This window comes from Mobula hypostoma, chromosome 9, assembly GCF_963921235.1.
Source record: "Mobula hypostoma chromosome 9, sMobHyp1.1, whole genome shotgun sequence".
In the NCBI taxonomy this organism is placed as follows: Eukaryota; Metazoa; Chordata; class Chondrichthyes; order Myliobatiformes; family Myliobatidae; genus Mobula; species Mobula hypostoma.
In genome coordinates this window covers 43,613,328-43,629,322 of record NC_086105.1, presented here as the reverse complement: position 1 = coordinate 43,629,322, position 15,995 = coordinate 43,613,328, and the positions used below count along the sequence as shown (strand labels likewise).

Genomic DNA, 15,995 nt, shown 5'->3' with positions numbered 1-15,995 from the left:
CAGAAAACAATTCTTTCTTACCTGCTCTAATATTCTTTTGTGTCATAAATTTCATTTCGGCCGAGTATTGGCTTAGGGGAAGGTATTTGCACATTTCTTAGGGAATTATAAGAAACTTATTGTTGGTAGACTCTCAATTATTGTCCTTTCCTAATGGACCACAGAAGGAAGTGATTCAACAAAATGTCTTGCTTGGCCATTTCTGAGTGGTGTCAACAGCAATGTACACTAACCCCCTGTAGCCCACAGCAAGCTTTAGTGCCATATTTCCTTTTATGAATATTAGCCACCTGGTCATAGTCATGTCATCACATTCTTTCTTAAAAGTTCTTTTTCAAACAATTCAAATGTTCAAACTTTTATCATGGAGTTGAATTTGCAGTCTCTCGCCCTTTAGTTCAAAATAATATAACAGTACGTGACACACTGTGTTGCTCTCAAACAAGATGAAGACAATAACTTGCTAATGAACACATTGAACTTTAGCTATTTCTCAGTAAGCACCAATACTGACTGGTTGCTATTTTTATTTGTTACATGTGCTTTTCAATTATCATATAATTTCTGTCTAAAATATTAGTTTAAAACATGGTGCTATTGAAAACAAAATATGGCTTTTCAAAAGCAAATCTATCTTGTGAGCTCACATCTAGTTGCAGGGAAAATATGTAAGAATGATTACACTTCGACTAACATAAGGTTCAAGATTGATTACTGTCGTTCTTCAGGACACAAGTGCACAATCTGGAACTGATGCAGCATAAAGCACAATAAAAACAGAAAATATAAATATAAAAACAATCCTATAAAACATAATTTACAAATAACTGTACATACTCAGACTGATCGTATGTACTGTACATAAAGGGACACTAGGTGATGTGTATAAGGTGGTGCAGGGGTTGGTGGAGTGGGCTTTTGAGCCTAGTGGTCCTGGCGTTGATGCTTTGTAGACGCTCGCCTGATGGGAGTGGGGCACGAACAGTCCATAAACAGAGTGGAGTACGTGGGATTCTTTACGATATGGCTGGTCTATTCCTGGCACTCTTCTGTATAAATGTATAAGTGATCTGTTTTAGAAGATATAAATGATTAGATTTGCTTTGCAAGCAAACTTTGAGTTTATGCGATGAGTTTTTGAAATGAAAGCATGGAAGTAGCCACGGAGAACAACCTTCAATGTGACACTGCGCCATATTACTTCTTCTCCTGCTCCTAAAAGTGGGTCCTCAGTTAGCAAATGCAGTCTCCCTGTCCTTCAGATTTCATCATTTCCCAATAGTTTATTGTCATATACACAGGGTGCAATAAAACTCCTTGTTTGCATGAACCTCACAGAGTGAACAGTGTGCATGGTAATACTGAAAACAACAATAAATACAGCGGTGAGCACGGAACAATAGAATGGTGCCAAGTGTGGTGCTGTAAACTGAAGTAGTGCAAACAGGAATGCCAAATAACGGTAGAGGTAGAATGAAGGCTTTGAGGGTGTGGCACCACCAGGAAGGGGACGTGAAAGATGTGTTGGTTCAGGAATCTGCCATCATGCCATTAAGAAAATGGAAGCTTTCTTCATCTGAGGATAATTCCTGTCATTTAATTGCCACCTTTCTTCACCCTTCCCTCTGCAAATGGACTTCTCACCATCTTAAAAGTTTCTCCCCTCAGACAGTTAAACTGCTCAAGCGTTTTAGTTTCTGCCCTCCCCCACCTCACACCTTCTTCAGCTTCTGCCACTTTAAACCACTTTTTGTAATATTGCAAATATATGCGGCCATCTATGCATTTATACACATTTTATTCCTATTTCTGTACTGCTGACTTTATTTTTGTAACATTCTTTATTCTGTTCAATTGTTGAATATTATAGTTTCTTGTTGCATGTAACAGAAATACACCACAGTAATTTCCTAATACATGTAAATGTATGTGGTGAATAAGTCGATGTCTAACTAGAGAAAGACTCGGGAAGAGTGTCGAGCGAACATTTCTTCCTAGACCTTAGCAATGAATATACATGCACCATTTGCTGTTAAGAAAAGCCTTGCCTACAGAAATCTGTTGTCTGGTATAACTAAACCTGCAATTTTGGAGAAAGACTAGGGTAGCAATGCCATGGGATGTCAGGGAAGCAATGGAAATAAACCAAAGAATATTGGGCTCCTTCCGAGGTAGAGCTTGAGATACTTAAAACTTTTGCAGTTTGCTATAAAGGTTAACGAGTTTCTGTTAAAAGAAAGCTAACCCCATTTTCCTTGTCAGGGAATAGCAGGTGCATACAGTGCATTGCTTCAATGAGATTGCAGGCTTTCACTGTGCCATTGACAGCTACTACATGGCATTGAAACACTGCATAACAATTGAGCCATGTATGGAAAACAAAAAGAATTCTCAGCCTCTCGCTGACACACAGTCATGCTTTCTGCCCGGTAAACTGGCACAGGTCATAACTTTTGCGTTCTGCAGTAATCTACGGTGCCTGCTGAAGTTGAGCCAATTTAACAAACCAAACAGTGGGCTTTCACTGTGACAACTTGAATGTTACACGTGGAGCGACTGCAGAGCAACAGACAGTGGAGAAGGAGAATGGTAAGGAGGGGACAAACTAGATAGCTCTTTCCTGCCAGATGTATCACCTAACTGTGATTTCAGTAACCAGAGCTAGAAACTAACTGTCTCTGTTCTTTGATTAGCCAGAGTGGTACAGCAATAAAAGCTGACACCAAATAAACTCTAGATGAAGCAACACTTCTCCCGCAAGTCTGTCAAGATTATCTATGTATCGAGTGCTCCCAGTACAGTCTTCTCTACATTGGTGAGACCCAACCGAGATCAGAATCAGAATGAGAATCAGATTTAATATCTCCGGCACGTCGTGAAATTTGTTAACTTTACGGCAGCAGTACGAAGAAATACGTGATAAATAAAGATAGTGAAAAAACTGAATTACATTAAGTATAATTGTGTCTATTGAATTGTTAAGTTAAAAGAAGTTGTTCAAAATAACGGAAATAAAGAAGTAGTGAGGTAGTGTTCATGGATTCAATGTCCATTTAGAAATCGGATGGCAGAGGGGAAGAAGCTTTTCCTGAAGCACTGAGCTTCAGGCTTCTGTACCTCCTTCCTGTTGGGAACAGTGTGAAGAGGGCATGCCTTGGTGATGGGGATCCTTAATGATGGACACCAGCTTCCTAGGGCACTGCTCCTTGAAGATATCTTGGATACAGTGGAGGCTGGTACGCATGATAGAGCTGACTAATTTTACAAGTGAAACCCCCTGCCTTGGCCACGTAAGGCTAGGGAAGACAACTTCCAGCCCCACCAAACTCATGAGATTGAGGTGCTCTCCCACCTCAAAGCCCTGTTTGTGTCGATGCTGTGTAATTTGGTACCCTGTTACAAATTAGTGCCGTGAAATAACAGACAGGACACCACATATGATTAGGATTATGAATCTTAATTTGGCTAAAGGCTTAGTAAAGAAAAGAACAAAAAAAAAGAAAAGGGCACATTTTAATGACTCAGTTAAATGTGCAGAAGTTGGAGCTTAAAGTTTCTCCATAGTAGTCACCGATCCTCAATCGATCCCGCCCCTAGCTTTGTTGAATCACGGTCCCGCTCTGGATCGAGTCCTATGAGCTCTTCGCTCCTGTGTCTTCTCTCTTCATCTCTTCTCAAACAAACGCCCCAAGCCCAGCCTTAGTGTCCCTCACCAGAAAAACCTCCCCTTAATTTGACCATCTTACTTGGATGGCACACATTTCTGCTCATCTCTTATCTTCAACAATAACCCAAACAAGCTGAAAACAGAACAGAAGGCTCTTATAGAGCTGCCAAAATGAAACACATACAGCATAGTAGTGAAAATATGAACCAGGGCGTTGCACAAGTTTCTGCAACTTGATCTTTGATCTTGTGCAGTAACCCCCCCCCACCCCACACTCCCCAAACTCTCTCTACTTCTGATCCCTCTATGACAATTGGTTTGTTTTCCATTGTCTTATCTTTCCTGAAGACCACAATCAGCTCTTTGGTCTTGTTGATGCTGAGTGCAAACTTGTTGCTGCGACACCACTCAACTAACTGGTATATCTCACTCCTGTCTCCCTTCTGTCGCCATCTGAAATTCTGACAACAATGGTTGTATCATCAACAAATTTATAGATGCTGTTTGAGCTGTACCTGGCCACATAGTGACAGGTGTAGAGAGAGTAGAGCATCACAAATGCCTGTGGAGCGCCAGTGTTAATTGACAGCAAGGTGGAGGTGTTATTTCCAATCTACACAGACTGTGGTCTTCCGGTTAGGAAGTTGAGGATCCAGTTTCAGGTACAAAGGCCTAGGTTCTGTAGCTTTTTAGTCAGGACTGTAGGAATGATGGTGTTAAATGCTGAGCTATAATCAATAAACAGCATCCTGATAAAGATATTTGCATTGTCCAGGTGATCCAAGGCTGCGTGGAGATCCTTTGAGATTGCATCTGCTGTAGACGTATTGTGGTGATAGGCAAATTTCAGTGGGTCCAGGTCCTTGCTGAGACAAGTGTTGATTCTAGCCATGACCAACCTCTCAAAGCATTTCATCATCGTAGATATGAGAGCTACTGGACAATAGTCATTGAGGCAGCTCACGCTGCTCTTCTTGGGCACTGGTATAAATAATTGTTGCCCTTTTGAAGCAGGTGGGAGCTTCTGACTGTAGCAGATTAGGGGAGAGCTTTTTGAGCACCTTTGCCCTGTCTGTCGCTAAAGCAGGATTGCCTGGTGGCTATCCATTTCAATTCACCTTCCCATTCCCAACCTGATATCCTTATCCATGGCTTACACTACTGCCACGATGAAGCAAACTCAGGTTGGAGGAGCAATAATTCATATTCCATCTGCAAAGCCTCCAATCTGATGGCATGAATATCTATTTCTATCACTTGCAGTAATTTCTCACCCTTCCCCCTTCTCTCACTTTCCATCCCCCATTCTAGTTGCCCTCTCACCCCTTCTCTTCTCCTCATCTGCCCATCACCTCCCTTTGGTTCCCCACCTCCTTTCCTCTCTCCCATGGTCCACCATCCTCTCCAATTGGATTCCTTCTTCTTCAGCCCTTTACCTCTTCCACCTATCCCCTCCCAGCTTCTTACTTCATGCCCCCTTCCCTCCATCCACCTATCTTCCCCCTCATCTGATCTCACCTATCAACTGCGAGCTTGTACTTCTTCCCTTCCCCACACTGCTGTTCTGATTTCTGCTCCCTTCTTTTCCACTCCCAATGAAGAATCTCAGCCCTAAACATCAAGTTGTTTCACCAGCCAAAACCATCTTGAGGTAGTATCTATGGAGAGAAGAAACAGTTGACATTTTGGGATGAGACCCTAAGACTATGAGACATAGGAGCAGAATTAGGCCATTTGGCCTATCGAGTCTGCTCCGTCATTCAATCATGGCTGATCCTTTTTTCCCCTCCTCAACCCCAGTTCCCAGCCTTCTCCCCGTAACCTTTGATGCCGTGTCTAATCAAGAACCTATCAATCGCTGCCTTAAATACACCAAACGACTTGACTTCTACAGTTGCATGTGGCAACAAATTCCACAAATTCACCACCCTCTGGCTAAAGAAATTTTTCCACATCTCTGTTTTGAATGGATGCCCTTCTATCCTGAGGCTGTGTCCTAGACCCTCCCATCATGGGAAATATGCTTTCCACATCTACTCTATCTAGGACTTTCAACATTCGAAAGGTTTCAATGAGATCCCCCCTCATCCTTCTAAATTCCAGCGAGTACAGACCCAGAGCCATCAAACGTTCCTTGTTATGATAACCCTTTCCTTCCTGGAATCATCCTTGTGAACCTCCTCTGGACCCTCTCCAATGCCAGTACGTCTCTTCTAAGACGAAAGGCCAAAAACTGTTCACAATACTCTAGGTGAGGCCTCACCAGTGCCTTATAAAGCCTCAGCATCACACCCCTGCTCTTAAATAACAGACCTCTTGAAATAAATGCTAACATTGCATTTACCTTCCTCACCACCGACTCGACCTGCAAGTTAACCTTTAGGGTGTCCTGCACAAGGACTCCCAAGTCCCTTTGCATCTCAGATTTTTGGATTTTCTCCCCATTTAGAAAATGGTTGCACATTTATTTCCTCTACCAAAGTGCATGACCATGCATTTTCCAACATTGTATTTCATTTGTCACTTTCTTGCTCATTCTCCTAATCTGTCCAAGTCCTTCTGCATCCTACCTGTTTCCTCAACACTACCTGCCCCTCCACCAATCTTGGTATCATCTGCAAACTAGGCAAAAGCTACCTATTTCATCATCTAAATCATTTATATACTGTACAGCATAAAAAGAAGTGGTCCCAACACCGATCCCTGTGGAAGACCACTAGTCACTGGCAACCAACCAGTCAAGGATCCTTTTATTTCCAGTCGCTGCCTTCTTCCAATCAGCCAGTGCTCTAACCATGTTAGTAACTTTCCTGTAGTACCACGGGCTCTTAACTTGGTAAGCAGCCTCATGTGTGGCACCTTGTCAAAGGCCTTCTGAAAGTCCAAATATACAACATCCACTGCATCCCCTTTTTCTATCCTACTTGTAATCTCTTCAAAGAATTCCAGCAGGCTCATCAGGCAGGATTTTCCCTGAAGGAAACCGTAATGACTTTGTACTATCTTGTCCTGTGTCACCAAATACTCCATCACCTCATCCTTAACAATTGACTCTTAATAACATCTTCCCATCCACTGAGGTCAGGCTAACTGGTCTATAATTTCCTTTCTGCTGCCTTCCTCCTTTCTTAAATAGTGGAGTAACATTTGCAATTTTCCAGTCCTCTGGCACCATGCCAGAGTCCAATGATTTTTGAAAAATAATTTCTAATGCTGCCACTATCTCTAATGCTACCTCTTTCAGAACCCTAGGGTGCAGTTCCTCTGGTCCGGGTGACTTACGTACTTTTAGATCTTTCAGCTTTTTGAGCACCTTCACTCTTGTAATAGTAACTGTGCCCTTGAGCATGATGCCTGAAATATCAATTGTTGATTCCTCTCCATAGATGCTGCCTGACCTGCTAAGTTCCCCAGCACTTTGTGTGTTGCCCTGGATTTCCAGCACCTGCAGAATCTCTTGTGTTTATCATATTGTATGCGTTGCTCAAAATAAACATACTTCACCACATTTATACTCAATGTCATTAATTAATAATCAAGTGACTGAATAATATCCACCATAAAAGTTTAAATTGCATATAAAATTGTTTAGAAATGAAAAAAAAGTCCATATGACTACAGCGGTTGAGGGTTACACTCATAACTGTGCTACATACACACCAATCATGGGTTTTTATTCTCTGTCAGTTGTGTGTGGATTTGTCTGCTCCGGTAATTGAGATGGTGTTACTCCAAGTGTTGCTGTGTTTCTGGTGGAAGGCTGCTGGCTTTCACTTAGGAAGACTGCAGGTGGTCTTGGACACTGATCTTCAACAGCTCTGAGTCAAGGTCTGAAAGCAGCCAGTGGCTCAAGCATCATGGAGCTATGCTAACATCAGAGCAGTGTCTCAGCAATTACAGTCATTTGAAAACAATAATCTGCAGTGGTTGATTTTTCACTTCAGACGTCCTGCACCTGTGGCTCTGCTTATCCACACAAGACACTCCACAGATGCAGGAAATCTAGAGCAACACGCCCTCAAAATACTGGAGGTGCTCAGCAGATCAGACAGCCTCTGTGAAGCGGAATGAAGAGTCAATGTTTCAGCTTCAAGCCTTTCTTCAGGACTGGAGAGGAAGGAGGATGAAGCCAGAATAAGGTATTGGGGTAGTCCTTCCCCTCCCCCCCTTCTTATTCTGGCTCCCCACCCGCCGCCTTCCAGTCTGATGAATGGATTCAGTCCGAAACATTGGTTCTTGACTTGGTCTCTGCATTCCATTCTTTTCCTGCTTGACCTGCAGAGTTACTTGAGCATTTTGTGTATGCTGCTCCTCTGGTTTGTATTACATTGTTCCAACATGCTATTTCCCCCCTTTTTCTTTCCCTCCACTATTTTATATCATTTCTTTCTACTTACATCTAAAGTAGATCTCTTCCACATAGGTTATCCATCATTAACTTGCATTTGCTACGCCCTGAGACAACACTACCAACCCTTGTATCACTTAGTGTCTCTATTCTATTTCCTTTGTTCAAACCAACTCTCTCCATGAAACATTAATATATGCTTGGCTCTAACTTTTCTTAGTTCTAATAAAAAGTTTTCAAACTGAAACACTAATTCTGTTCTCTTTCCACAGATACTGCCTGACCTGCTGAATATTTTCAACATTCTCTAAATTTAGTAAATTGATGAGCATAAGACATAGGAGAAGAATTAGGCCATTCGGCCCCTCAAGTCTGCTCTGCCATTCCACCATGGCTGATTTATTATTTAGATTTAGATTATGAGAACACTCAGTCCTCTTTTATTGTCATTTAGAAATGCATACATGCATTAAGAAATGAGACAATGTTTCTCTGCAGTGATATCACAGAAAACCAAAGACTAACACTGACAGAACCACATAATTATAACATATAGTTACAGCAGTGTAAAGCAATACCATAATTTGATGAAGAACAGACCATGGGCACGGTAAAAATAGTCTCAAAGTCCCCGAGTCGATTGACTCCCGAGTCCCCAATAGCAGGCGGCAAAAGGGAGAAACTCCCTAAAACCTCCAGGCACCGTCAACTTGCCAATGCCTTGGAAGCAGCCAACCACAGCCGATACTGAGTCCGTCCGTCCGAAAACTTCAAGCCTCCGACCAGCCCCTCCGATATAGCCTCCCGAGTGCCATCCTCTGCTGAGCGCCTTTGACCTAGCCCCAGCCGCTGAAACACGCAAAGCCAAGGATTCGGGGCCTTCTGCTCCGGAGATTTCGGTTACCACACAGTAGCAGCGGCAGCGAAGCGGGCATTTCAGAAGTTTTCCAGATGTTCCTCAGTACTCTCACATCCGTCTCCATCAAATCAGAGTTGTGCACAGTCCTCTACTTGACAGATTACAGATATTCGTCACCGGAGAGGTTGCGCGCCCTGCCATCGCGCCACCATCTTCTCTTCCTATCCCTCTCAACCTCATGCTCCTGCCTTCACCCCTTAATCTTTGACACACTGAGTAATCAATCTCCGCTTTAAGTGTCTCCAATGACTTGCCTTTCACAGTCGTCTGTGGCAATGAGTTCCACAGATTCACCACCTTCTGACTAAAGAAATTCCTCCTCATCTCTGTTGTAAAGGGTCATCCTAATATTATGAGACCATGTCCTCCGGTCCTAGACTCCCCCACTATTGGAAACATCCTATCCACATCTACTCTATCTAGGCCTTTCACAGCATCGTGGAAAGTATTGAGATGTGATAAAGAGTGAAGAGGAAATAGGCAGGCTGTTTGAAAAGACAGACAAATGGCAGATGAATTTTAATGTAGAGAAGTGTGAAGATATATACTGTAGCAGAAATGATGAGAGAATGCAGACTAAATGGCATAGTTATAAAAGGTGTACAGGAACAGAGAGATTTGAATAAATATGCTAGGTTATAAAGAGAGTGGTTCATAAAACACGAGAACCTGGCCTTCATAAGTGGTGCGTAATGCATGAAGGAGGAAAATGATGCTGTACTCAATACTGGTTGGGTCACTACTAGGGCTGTGATCATTTGACATTGGGAAGGGTGTGATGGCTTGTTCTGGAACTAATCAGCTCTTTGGGTGGTGAAATCAGAATAAATCAGTGCCTTCAACAGAGAATTGGATGGACACATGAGGAGGAATAATTTGGGGGACAATGGGGAAAGGCCAAGGGAATAGAATTGATGTATAAGCCACAAACTCAGATCTCCATCTGAGCTGTAACAATTCTACACTATACGATCGGTCAAGTCCTTTGGTATAAAATTAACCCAGTCCAATAATCTGACCATTCAATATGGTAATCACACCCTGGGTGGGTGTTCCTTGGTCTACAGTGGCATCTGTGGCATTGGTCTTCAGACTGTTCACCTTCCTTGGGCCTACTAGTGTATGATCGGGTCTGAATGCCAATACCGTGGTGAAAGCCATGAGCACCAAGTTCTGTGCAAAACCTTGTGTCAGATTTCACTGTTGTTTTTGACCTCCCCAATGATCATGTGGGGATAGACTTTGGGGTTCCTCCGTTGCTTGGCCCATAAAGGTCTGCACCTGAGTCTTCCACTATAGAACTTGCCTCCTGGACAGGCTAACGACACAGACACTGGCCATATCCATCCTTCCTGTCCTAGATCTAGCTTCCTGGCTTTGAGTGTCTCACCACAAATACCACCTCCATTGGATTGTCTGGATCTCAGTTAGTGAAATGCAAACTTGAGTGCTATCTTCACTATCACCTGCCTTTTGCTGTCCCCCCTTTGCCTAGATGGAATAACGTTTGTGGTCAGTAGTGGGATATGGCATTTGAAAATTCCTTCAGTGATCTTAAAATGTTCAGACTGTTCAGTGTTTCACAGTAATGCACTGATATTTCATGAGCAGAGCTGCACTGTTGGTGTGCATGCTGAATTACAATCAACGAGCGAGGATTAGTAATGTATCATTACAATGTAAAAATTTTTTTTAACACATACAATATGCTCAGCTGCCTGCATCAATATCATTTCTTGTGTACGTGTGTCTCACTTTCTCCCTTTACATTATTTATTGATCCATGCATTCTATTCTTGTCACCAGCTTCTATTTTGTTCGGTAGTGGTGGTGGGGGGGGGTGCTCCTGCTTTTTGTTAACTCGCATCAAGACTACCTGCAGCCTGATCCTCACTGGGTGGTCCTGTGGTCACCCACCAAGTGACCAGCTCCAAGGTGAGGCTCAACTCCCTACTGGTACCAGTATCTGCACGTTGAGAGGTGGGAGTCAGGGAAGAGCCAGAGGTCAGATACCGGCCCCACTGACCTCCCACTTCACAGCTGAGTCTAGGGGGCAGTGCACGATTTCTGCATGTGCTTGACTCACCAGTTGCGGCTGATCTATTCATTTCAATGGGATTGTTGCTCTTGATTAAGATGGGTAAGTGGAAATAATTTACTTACAATGAAGAAAATTAAAAAACATAAGTTAATTCCTAGCACTTAAAGTTATTAAGCAATTTTAAAAATCATCTTTAAATAAGATTTAAATAATAGGATTTTAAATGTTTCTGAGCAGTAGAGATATGAAAATGAGGGGCAACGGTTGTGGCAGCAGAGAGATGGGGAAAACGGGAGGGGATGTGTATGTTAGAGGTAATGGGGACAAATTTTGAGTTCAAGGAGTGAAGCTTCAAAGCAAAGTCATAAGAACTTGGGTCTTCCACCAAGGAGGCTCGTTGTGTTTTGGCACAGGCTGAGCTGTTGCACGATAGAACATAACAATCTTGGGCAGAAGTTGTGGAGATGGGCAGAAGATGGAGTGAGAAGCTGGGGTGGGGGAGAGGGTAGGGGCAGAGGAGGGAAGAAGAGGAGAAAAGTGTAATAGATTATAGGTTAAGAGTGGAAAAGGCAGAGGAGACAAAATTGACCTGGGAGGATGTGATGGAGATTCTTTACAGAGTACACTTTCTCTCTGCAAATGAATAACATAGGATCACAAAAGAAATCAAAAAATCTTTAATCCTTCCTCACTGATCCACTCTTTTGATGTAAATCTGGTTATGTGTTGTGCATTAAAAAAAATTTGCTTCTCAGTCAAGGATCTCTCTCTGTCTCTGTCTGTATGGTCTCTGGCCTCCTATCTCTGTCTCTCTCTGTCTCTGTATCTGTCTCTCTATCTGTGTGTGTGTGTCTCTATTTATCTCTGTCTGTCTCTGTTTGTCCTTCTCTCTCTCTCTCTCTCTCTCTCTCTCACTCTTTCTCTGTCTGTCACTCTCTCTCCCCCTCTCTCTCTCTCTCTCTCTCTCTCTCTCTCTATCTATCTATCTGTCTCTATGTCTCCTTCCCTCTACTTATCTCTGTTACCAGCCGCTCAAGGATTCTTTCTCAGCAAAAAAAAAGCTGTACCTCCCATCTACACCCACCCTTACATATTCTGAAGCTATCAAATGCCCCAAATCATTCTAATGAGATAGAAAGTACATCGTAAACAGTACCTTGGGACCTCAGGAAATCCCAGTCATTAATTGGCCTTGGGGAGATATGGTTCTCCCCAAATCATAACATTGCTCATTCACCAAGGATGAATGTGATATGTTCCTTTACTTGTTATGTTTGCTGTCTGTGGAGATGAAATTTGATTCTCTTCCAGATTGAAAGGTTGTGTTTTTAAAATGCTTTGCTAGACCTGATATAAGCAAGCTGTTAAAATTTTAAAATGTTTTCAGCTGATAGCCCTGATTGCATTTTCTATTGGATTTATCCTGCTGTATGTTGAGTTTACCTCTCCCAAGGTAACAATAATCACAAAGCGGCAAACCGTGGCCCCAGTAAATGTTGCTTTGTCTGGAAAAGAAATGCAATATTTGGCAATAGATTAACTGATCTTTGTTTGGAGCTGCTGATTGGTCATCTGAATCTACTGGCTCTGGAGAATCATTATGTATCATAATTGGATCAAAATCTCTCAATTTACCGAAACCCTTCACTACAAGGACAGCAGCACCTCCAGTAGCTGACTCATCACCATCTTCATAAGGGCAACCAGGGACGGGAAAGTGTTGGTTTTGCTAATGATGATGGCATTCAGAGAATAAAACTGGTCCACCAGGAAACTGCGAGAAAATACAGAGATAATCGGATTAGTAATCTTGCAAAAGCAATTTGTTTTCAAATATCTACCAAGGTGCTGATTTGTCATCTATTGCAAATTCCTGCCTTTGTAATAATTGAACTCTGGGACTGTGATGAGGATGGGACAGCCATCGGATATTATGGTTTGTGAAATTTCAGGTTGTATCTAATACCTAGGTGGCAGTGAAGGAACACCGAGAAGTTTTTATTAATAGGCTGGGAACTCTGCTTTCTTTTCTCCCTTGTTAAATTAAATTGCATCAGGCCCTGTGAAACAAACGAATCTAGGTCGTACAAGGCCAAACCAGATTTTCCTTTCATTGTGGTGTGATAGTGAGAGAAATGCATAACTAAACAAGCCTAATTGTCATTTCAGTTGTTGGTTTGATCCTAGTGCAACATTCTTTTAGAATAATTTTAGGAGCAATTCTATTCAGTACTGAAGATATATTTCAAATGACTAATTTGCAAAAATAGGAGATTTGATAGAAGTGTTCAAAATTGTGAGGCCTTTGGATGTGGAGAAATTGTTTCCTGCTTCAGAAGTTTTGCTGAACAGATTTCACGGATTTAATCCTTGTTAATCTATAAACAGATGGTGTCATTAACAACTTGTCACCATGGCAACTCCGAACTTGCCCTCTCAAAACTTGTCCTATCCATTCGCCCCCTATTCTCTTTGCAACTTAAAACTAACTTTTTTATTTACTTTCCCAGTTTTAATAAAGTAAAATGACAGCAAATATTTGTCTTTCCATAAATACTGCTTGACCTACTGAGTAGGTCCAGTGTTGTTTTTATTACAGATTTAGTTAATTGACAAAAGAACTGAGGGGAAATGTTAATTCAGTAAGCTATTATTATCTGGATTGTGTTCATAAGAGTTAATAGAAGCAAATTCAATAGCAAGTGCCATAAAGGAATTGGATAAATTCATGGTAAAGAAAATAATTTTAGAGCTGTGGGGAAAGAGGTGAAGCAGGACTGCTTAGATTCCCCTCATAAAGAGTTTATGCAGGTATAATAAACCTGATGGCTTAATTATGTGATTATACTGTAGGTTCTATCACTGGTACTGGTACTGTTTCTGACCTTGGGTATCCTAGTGAACTACTTGTGAAATAGTAGTCCTATTGAGAATATAGGAAATGCCACAGTCAATTTATAAGTAGCAAACATCTATGAACAGCAATGTGGTAATCTGTCAGTGATTTTAGTTATCTGGTAAGTTCTGTGTGAGTACTACTGCTTTGGTTAGTATTTGAAAAGGGCTGTTGCCTCCTCGATAACTGGGCCATGTAAATGGAATCATATTTGATTTCAAACTTCATTATTACCAACTGTAAAGAATCATTAATAGTTTTCAACAAGTCTTTAATAATTGAAGTAGTGATGTATTTGTGTAAATGTGCTGTCATTCACTCCCTGTGTGTATGTTCCAATACTGATCTCCAACCTTTCACACCAGGTACTCACGATTAGAATGGTATGATATTCGAACTCATCTCACTCACCCATCCGCCATATTACAGTTGACCTAAACTGGCTCTTTTCCTGTAAGTTTTAGTCTTGAAACAATCCTCCTTGATTTTTGATCTCTCCATGCCTCTAACTGAGAGACTCTTTAGCCCCATAAGTCTTTGAGATCTCAGAAGTCCATTTCTGGAATTTGAACATCCCTGCTTTTAAATACTCCACATTTCCCCTAGGCTCTAGAATCCTCCCCACAACAAGTTCTCCATTTTCTTTTAATGCTTCTTAAAATCTACTTTTTTGATCAATTGTTTACACCTTTGTCTTGCTATATCCTTCTGTAGATCTTTATTTAGGGCTCAAAGGAAATTACTACAAATGTTAGAAATCTTTAATAATAAGGACTGTGGCTTTGATATAAAGTTCAAAAGAGGGTTAATTGAGCTGAAATATTAACTGCATTTCTTCCTCCATGGATGCTACCTGACCTACAGAGTACTTCTTAATCACTCTGTTTTAAATGTTTTTGTACCATTTTTCTGATAACATTTATCGCAGTGAAACCACTAAATTAGTCCAAGCTATTCCCATTACTATGAACTCTTGACAGCCAGGTTAATGGCCGAATGTGCAATTGACTCTTGGTAATAAAAATATTTGTTCTGGAGCAAGAGGATGAGTACTGAGAAGAGTAGGCCTAGGTAAGACGTGAGCATTGATTGGTAACTTAACTGCAATATCTTGTTAATCAAACAGCCGAGACTTGACAGTTTATGAGATTTTCTTCCCCATCATGTAGGCGTTATAGAGTAATATAGCAGAAAGACAGACCCACAGCCCAACTTTTTGTTTCCAGCCACATGACTATCTAGGTTGACCTCATATGCTCAATTTGGCCTATATCCCTCTAAATCTTTCCTTTCCATGTAGCTGTCCAAGTGACTTTTAAATGCTGTTATTAGAGAGGTGTTCCAGAAAAGAATATTTCACATTGAGTGTTTCACACCACGGTGTCTATTGTCCTCCTTCCGCTTCTTGAGTTGCTTCCTAGGATCCAGGATGATTTGTCCCCACTCCTGCGGTGTTTTCTGGAGGTGACTAATGAGGTCAATACCTCTCTGGGTAGGAAAGCACCTTACGGGGGCAGATGGTGGGTGGCTTATAAGGTGGCGTCCCCTCTTCAGCTGCATACGAAGGCCAACTGTGCTCTCCTCATGGATGACCTCAAGGTTCCCTCTCCATGTTCCATGATCATGGGTCAGACATTGCTCATAGCCAGAGGGCAAGATGCATTGTTTTCAAGTGGGCTTTGAATATCTCTATAAATCTTTTCCTCTGTTTTTACATTATTGCAGCATTTGCTGTAGGCAACATTTATCCCCAATCAACATTACCAAAGGAGGTGCTCTGATTGCTTTCTTGCCATTTGTGGAATCCTGCTCTGCACAAGTTGGCTGTGGTGTTGCATTCAAAATCTCTACTTTGATTTGGAACGACCTGCTCTTGCAAAAGGCACAAGACAAATAAAAACTTTAAGGGTTGACATTTACACAAATTATTGGCTTTTGGAATTAGAAATTTAAATTAATGGTCATGCCATCCTAGTAACATCTGGTGGCATTTTATATAATGAGTGATTGCGTTTGATAAAATATCTTCTGTCAGATTTAAATTTCTCTTCGTCATTGCTGTCTAATAATTTTCTTTAATGTTCTCCCTTCAACATCCTGTTTTTTTGTTACCTCTCAGTCCTT

The 15,995-nt window shown here is 41.6% G+C and overlaps 1 protein-coding gene across 6 annotated transcripts in view; it reads left to right on the top strand.

Annotated features, from left to right (window-relative positions):
- LOC134351680 (metabotropic glutamate receptor 8-like) overlaps window positions 1-15,995 on the top strand; it is a 440,260-nt gene that overhangs the window by 25,762 nt on the left and 398,503 nt on the right. The gene's annotated exons all lie outside the window — the stretch shown is intronic.